Source organism: Bidens hawaiensis, unplaced genomic scaffold (genome assembly GCF_021521415.1).
Source record: "Bidens hawaiensis isolate Kalapana, Puna unplaced genomic scaffold, B.hawaiensis_p1.1 tig00029892_1, whole genome shotgun sequence".
NCBI lineage: Eukaryota > Viridiplantae > Streptophyta > Magnoliopsida > Asterales > Asteraceae > Bidens > Bidens hawaiensis.
In genome coordinates, this window is record NW_027494966.1 from 231,488 (window position 1) to 238,428 (window position 6,941).

At 34.3% G+C, this 6,941-nt stretch overlaps 1 long non-coding RNA gene across 2 annotated transcripts; it reads right to left on the reverse strand.

Moving 5' to 3' along the window:
- Nucleotides 1-1,880: 1,880 nt before the first annotated feature.
- On the reverse strand, nucleotides 1,881-6,673 carry LOC143579660 (uncharacterized). 2 transcript variants are annotated; one of them, XR_013143501.1, is made up of 4 exons: nucleotides 6,012-6,673; nucleotides 2,433-2,495; nucleotides 2,259-2,341; nucleotides 1,881-2,164 (listed from the first exon to the last, which is right to left on the reverse strand). It is a non-coding gene; the product is annotated as an uncharacterized LOC143579660 (long non-coding RNA). The 2 variants fall into 2 exon arrangements; XR_013143500.1 differs by having other exon boundaries at nucleotides 1,881-2,341.
- Between the last annotated feature and the right edge of the window lie 268 nt (nucleotides 6,674-6,941).

Consider the following 6,941-nt stretch of genomic DNA (forward strand, 5'->3'; position numbering starts at 1 on the left):
TGTACAAGTAACAATGCATAGAATTTTAAGAATGTAGGAGTAAAATAGTATTTTTTTTTATTCAAAAATAATATACAATAATGGTCATTTAACTTCAAACAAGTTTTGTTAATATATTAAATAATTACACATTTTCCCCCTAATTATAAACCAACCACCCCATGATTTTTAACGGTTGTAACTTTTTCACACATTAATATTTTTTCTAAAAAATACACCATAAAAGCGAGCATTATATTCTCTTTAATTTGAGTATGATATTACTATAGTTTATTAGTTTTTAAAAAACTAACATGTTACGTGATTATCAGTTATTATCGGCAACAGGTCGGGCAGATTCGGCTAATGGTGTTGGAACGGGCTAGGGTTCGAACATGTTAATACAAAAAGGGTTAATTTAGTTCATGTCGGAATGGTTTAGATCGAAAGGGTTCATGTCAAAACGGGTTTCGGGTTAAAACGTTACCGGGTCGGAATATATAAAGGGTGCCACATCTATAAGTTCTTCTGAGCCGCACATTTTCACCGAACTTTAGAGCTACAACGGTGACGTCTGGTTGATGTCAGTCCGCAGCTTGCCAACTGGACACGGACCTCGGGCAACCCACCCCGTTGTGGATGCTCTTCCGATATTATAATTAATTATGGCATTTAAGAAACTAAATTTCTTAGCGCTAGATCTTGGTAGGCAGTGACGAAGCTTGAACTAAGACACCTGAGGGACCCTCAGAATGTATACAAAAATTCACAAACGAAGGGAGACAGGCTCAAATTTTCCGCCAAAAACGACAAAATTTACACTAAGTATAAAAATTTTCAGACGAAAACGAGTAAATTTACACTGGTGTGAAAAAAAACAGGGGGTGGGGCCACCCGGGCCCCAACTAACTTCGCCATTATTGGTAGGCTTCGTTGCTTGGCGGTGCACTCGGTACCACTACTAGAAAAAAAGGCATTTGCGACGATCTTTTCGGTTGGAAAGCGGTTGCAATATCTCTGTTGCGACCATTTTGCAACCGAAAATGTTGTCGGAAAACCCACGTCGCAACTAGGCTATTGCGACCATTTTCACTGTTGCAGTCGCAACTTTGCAACCACTTTTCTCGTTGCAAATCTTGCGACCGTTTCTGTCGTCGCAAATCTTGCGATCAGTTCTGCCCGTTGCAAATATTGGACCCTTAGTTGCGGTCGCAAATCTTCCGACTAAGGCTGCGGTCGCAAATCTTGCGACCACTTCTATTTCGGTCGCAAAGCTTCTGACCACTGTTGCAGTCGCAAATTTTGCGACCACTTCTGCCCCACTTGCAACTGCTGTCTTGCTTCCGATATTATTTATATTTTCACACAGGATATTTACAAAATCATATAAATATAGATGCAAACACAAATATAACTAAAAATTCTATCAAAGATGTTTAATGTTATTAAAATGTTATTCAAATTCTAGAAACCGATAGAAAAAACATATTATTCTAAATCCAAAACCAAAAATAACATACTTCTGAATATCATCCAATTGCATGCTTCTATGAACAGCTACATGAATCGAAATCAAATATCTGCAAGCATAATTGCATTTTCATTACTTACTTTTTAATATAGGATTAAAGATTGATATATTTTGAGGGTGAATGATACCTTATAACATCACTGGGGAGAGATAAGAAACATAGTTGATGGTGTTATTTATATAATCCTTGTATCTCTTCAAGCGTCACTCGTATTTAAACGGGTTTGTTGTTCGGGTATTTAAGTAAGTGCAAACGGTACGTGTCAGATTTGCTAATAAGGGTCATTTTGGGTTGACTTTTGAAATCAAAAGTCAAGTTCGGATTAGTTCGTTATTGAACAACCAAGGGTATTTTGGGAGAACCAATTGAATGGTTGAACCTTACAACATTTTAAGTGAATCTGTGATATGTTTCCACATAAAACTTGCAGCCCATTTTTGTATAAGTTTAAATATTATACCTTTTTATATTTTTACTTTCTATAAATAGTTAACATGTTATATATGAATATATAATAATAACAATCTAAACGTTTAAACATAACACTTTAGCTAAAGTTTAGTATCTAGACAATACGAGTAGTTACAAACCTGAGATAGAACTTTTCTTCTTTGTTTTGTAGTGAAAGTTCTCCAACCAATTCAGCCTTTCTCCTAGTGAAACAAATTCAAAAAATTAATCAACAAGTTGCATTATAAGTTTATAACAATGTATTTTTAAGATGTGAATATAATTATGGATGTATACCTAAGTGAATGAAGATCAGGGTGATTTTGAGCTTCACCTAATTCCCTTGACCTTTATGTGTTACAATAATATGCTCCCTTGCCCTGCCACAAAAAAATATAAGTAAATAACTACATCTTTGCAATAATACAATGCACTTAAAAAACAACCCCTGCAACTTAGAACGTCTTTTACCTTTTATTTTAATTTCGTTGAATATGCAGACACTGAAAGTATGACCTAGACATCAAGCTCAATCTACAAAGCTTCAATGGTCAGATAAGATCTTCATCTGTTTTAGATATAATACTACAAAGCATGTTGCTTATTAGTAATTCTACATTTATGTTTTGGGTTTATAACTTTTCAAAAATCATTGATAACAAAGTTTCTTTAATCATAAACAAATAATTTATGAGTTCTATAATCAAACAAACAGATCTGGAAACATTCAACAGGCTAATTTTACAAATTAAAAAAAAAATCTTAAAATAGACTTTGACACTCACATACACAACTTTCAGAACATGTTTGTCACTTAGATTCTCAGAGCAGCCGTTGTTGACCAACGAAACGTCAACCTTGACTAAAAAGTCAAAATAACCCAATTAATTGAAAACTGTAAGCATTACTATCAGTAAGCTACTTGATTGAAGATTGAATAAAGAAACTTACTGTGATAAGTAGTCTATTTTCCTAACCCATGATAGGAAAATATCATGGGTTATTTTCCTAATTTGGCTCACAACAGCTGCAATCATCAATTAAGAGAGTAGTTTCTTCCATAGTCACATGGATCGTGGTACGGTCCGGTACGCAGAACGGAATCTGGTACGCGGTTCGTGCATTTCAAAAATTCGGTACGAGAGGGGGTAGGTTCATTCGGAACGCCAATTCGGTACGCGATACGTTGTACCTTATAGTTGGGTACATTGTATCATATACAAAACACTTTTAAGTAGATTTTTATAATAGTTTTTATAAGTTTTTAACTTAAGTTAACTAAAATTAACTTTAAATAAGCTTTATTAATGATTTAACATATTAATAACATATATGTAGAAAATGAGGGGTAAACTTTAATAAAAATTCAAACTTTAAGGGCAAAAAGTGCAAATTTAAAATATAAAGTAGCTGGCCATAACCCTAAATCTTGATAACCGCCGTCTTGTTCTCAAATCTCTCCTCCGGCAGCCTCAGTCCATAAAAAATATGGCAAATTTTGTCGGATCTTTCATCACCGATAACTTGGTAACTCTTTATCCACATCTGTTTCTCCGATTTGAGCCACAAAAGTGCTCGATTTTCCCCTTTTGCGGCCGGAACGCATTTATTCACGATCCCAAACACCGATTTCGTTAACCGGAAACGTGAATTTGATGAAAATTGTACGATTATTGCAACAATTGGGAACGGTCAATTTCACCAAGATCACGAATCCTGTGACTATGGTTTATTCATATTATTTATGTTCAATACTATATTTCTCGACTCCTGCTAAAATAGAACAATTGATTCAGAATGCAACTAAGCTTAGAATAGTGAACGAAACATTGAAAATCCACATACCATACCGTAAACAGGAGCACCAATATGTTTATAGCTGACAGAGCACTGATAACACATGAAAGAGCTTAAGCTTTGCTAGTTACCTCAGTTTGGACATCAACATATCCTCTTTCCTCCCGGGATGCAGACTGAAAAACATAAAAAACACGCATAAGCATTAATTAAAGAGGTACCTGGGCAATGGTGTTGATCACAAAATAGATTCAAAATATTTTGACTTCTTCCTAACATTAAAGGTGATACAAATGACATACAAATGACATAATTGACACGATATAACCAATCTTGCCAATTACCAAATCAGTTAATCATGCCTAACATTACCGAAAACTAATAATATTTGACAATTAACATGAACATGAATAGGATAAAGTCATAAAAGATAGAAATACACTCACTTTTAAGGAAGCCAAACTAGCAGCAATTGCTTCAATTTTGTCAGAGTAATCACTTAATGTAGCTTTTGAAATTCTACAATAACTTAAAAGAAATAACTTATCAGGTACTTGAAGCCTCAATTGGCAGTAAAAGTGGAAAGAAATCCAACCTAGGAAATCCATTTGTTGTTTACTCGGTAGCAAGTTGCTCCAACTGCTCTATTAGATTCCCACATACTGCAATATTAGCATTCTATATAAGCTTAAACTAACGAATTCGTGCAATGAATTGAACTTTACGTGCATTAGTATCAAATAAACTCTCCTTTTTATTAGACTTAAACAACACCAACTGGTCTACTTACTCTTTTAAATGAATAATGTGTAAGTATATAATGGGTTAAAAGTAGTTAGATAGATTTCACAAATAACCACTGAATCTTACTTAACCAGATCACAAGATGTGATATGGTACCAGGAGATTTAGGTTCACCCTTAAAGTTGTGAAAGCATACTTAACAATGCCTGAAAGCATACTCGTTCAACACATTAACTAGTCAATATAAATCTAAACATCATATACAATCACATTGCTACAACATTTTTTAAACCTTTACATACAACCGTATATTTACAAATCATGAATAACATCATAAACTAACACATTGACCTGTTCCACTCATTTGAAGAGAATAACATAATCGTAAGTTTAAACATACAAAACATTTTCATTTAGCTAATTATTAGATAACCGATAAAATTCTTAGTTTCGTTGAAAACTTTGATTTAATGTCACACCACTGTACAGCAGCTGTTCACATAAGTTTTTGACCATTTTACAACCGAAGTTATTTCTACATGTTCAAATAGAAGACAGAGGATTCAGAGAGCTTTCCAACCATATATAATACAACTTCATCAGAACAAGAATTGATTTTGTAGAATTTTTTAAAACAGCATTGCAGTATAACTTTTACCAATCAGCTATGCTAAACTTCTGATATAGCTGCTGACATAAGCTGTTTTGACCAATTTTAAATCCGAATTAGCTTCTGGTGTTCAAAGATGAATCATAGTATTTAAAAAGGGCTTTTCAAGCGTATACAGTACGCATTCACATGCTTTTCCTATGATTTTATATGATTCTTATAAAACAGTGACATCAACTTGATCTTTTTATTTTCCATCAGTTGGCTAAGACATTTTAACAAACACCTTGTGTGCATACAAACTTGGACCTCTTGTTAGTTACATACATGATCCTTATTGCCTAATTGTTAACATTTCCAACTAAATCATATAGAAATAAGCTAAACATATAGAAATAACAAAAAAAAAACATATTAAATCATGTCATCGATCCACGAGTCAAACAAGCACAGAGCCATAGATAAACAATTTAGACAAAATCACAGTTTAAAACCCTACCAAACCAATACTTGCTCATTTCGAGTATTTCACATATCAAATCAAAGTTATGCAGAAATATGTTAAGCATAGCATGCATCGTCATCATCGTGACCATCTGCCATGAATCCAAACCCTAATTTACACATTTGAAGATCAAATGAACACAAAACCCTAATAACCAAACTAACTCGGTTCGAGCAGAGTCAGTGACATATAATAGCAACTCAAATTAACCTAATGAGGATGAAACTATTGCAGCATTACAATATGATTAAATGCTTAACGAATTATCAAGCATCGGTGTAAACAATAACAAAGTGTCGTATGAAATATCAGCTCTCTAAAACAATTAAACTCCACAACGAATCAATTCAATAAATTCGAACAAATCAAAAGAAAAACATAGAAATTAATTCACATGTGGCTCCTAATCAGTTCAATCGCATGATTACGCACCACAAAACGAAACTCGTTCGGATCAAAAACCCTAATTTTGCAGACATTAGCACGTCCTTCTTAAATTCAGAGAGATTGTTGCTTAATATGTTGTATCCATCGTGAAGTGATTGCGAGGAGAAAGAAGAAGATTGCGAGGATAATAATGGAGATTAGTGCTCATTCGGATCAGAAATCCTAAGTGATGGTCAGTTTCTTGCTGAATCTGTTATTTAGGCGTGAAGTGAAAGGTTGAGGGAAAATTAGGGAAAAAATCAAGACCTATTTGAATATTTTCCGTTTCCGCTATTACATTTGCAACCGAAAATAAACGGTTGCAAAATCTCCAACCGTCTAGTCACAGTTGTAAAAACTTCGACCGCCTAGTCACTTGGTTGCAAAAACTCTGATTGCCGAACAACCGGTTGCAAAAAACTCTGACCGCTTAGCCACCTAAAATAAACGGTTGCAAACACTCCGACTGCCTAGCCACTCGGTTGCAAAAACTCCGACCGCTTAGCCACCGGATTTAAGCGGTTGCAAAAACTTCGACCGCTTAGCTACCGTGTCAAGTAACTATGTTTTTCGGTAGCAAATTTGTTAAATCGGTCGCTAAAATTGCTACCGTTTTTTTCTGTAGCAAATTTTGGTGGCAATTGCCTAATTTTCTAGTAGTTTACACGAGTCAAGTAAAAATATCTATCAACAAGCGTATTGCATTATAATATGATTCATGTGCATATTACGTATTATTTTGTCATGTACACATAGAAAGATTTGGCGCATGGATGGGGCTGGTATGTTTTACACGTTGTTACTTGGGTTAACAGGTCAATGATTATATTCATAAGTACGATTGATCATTTTTGTTTAGATCTATAGGTAAAAGATGTGACTTGAGAATGTACGCGGG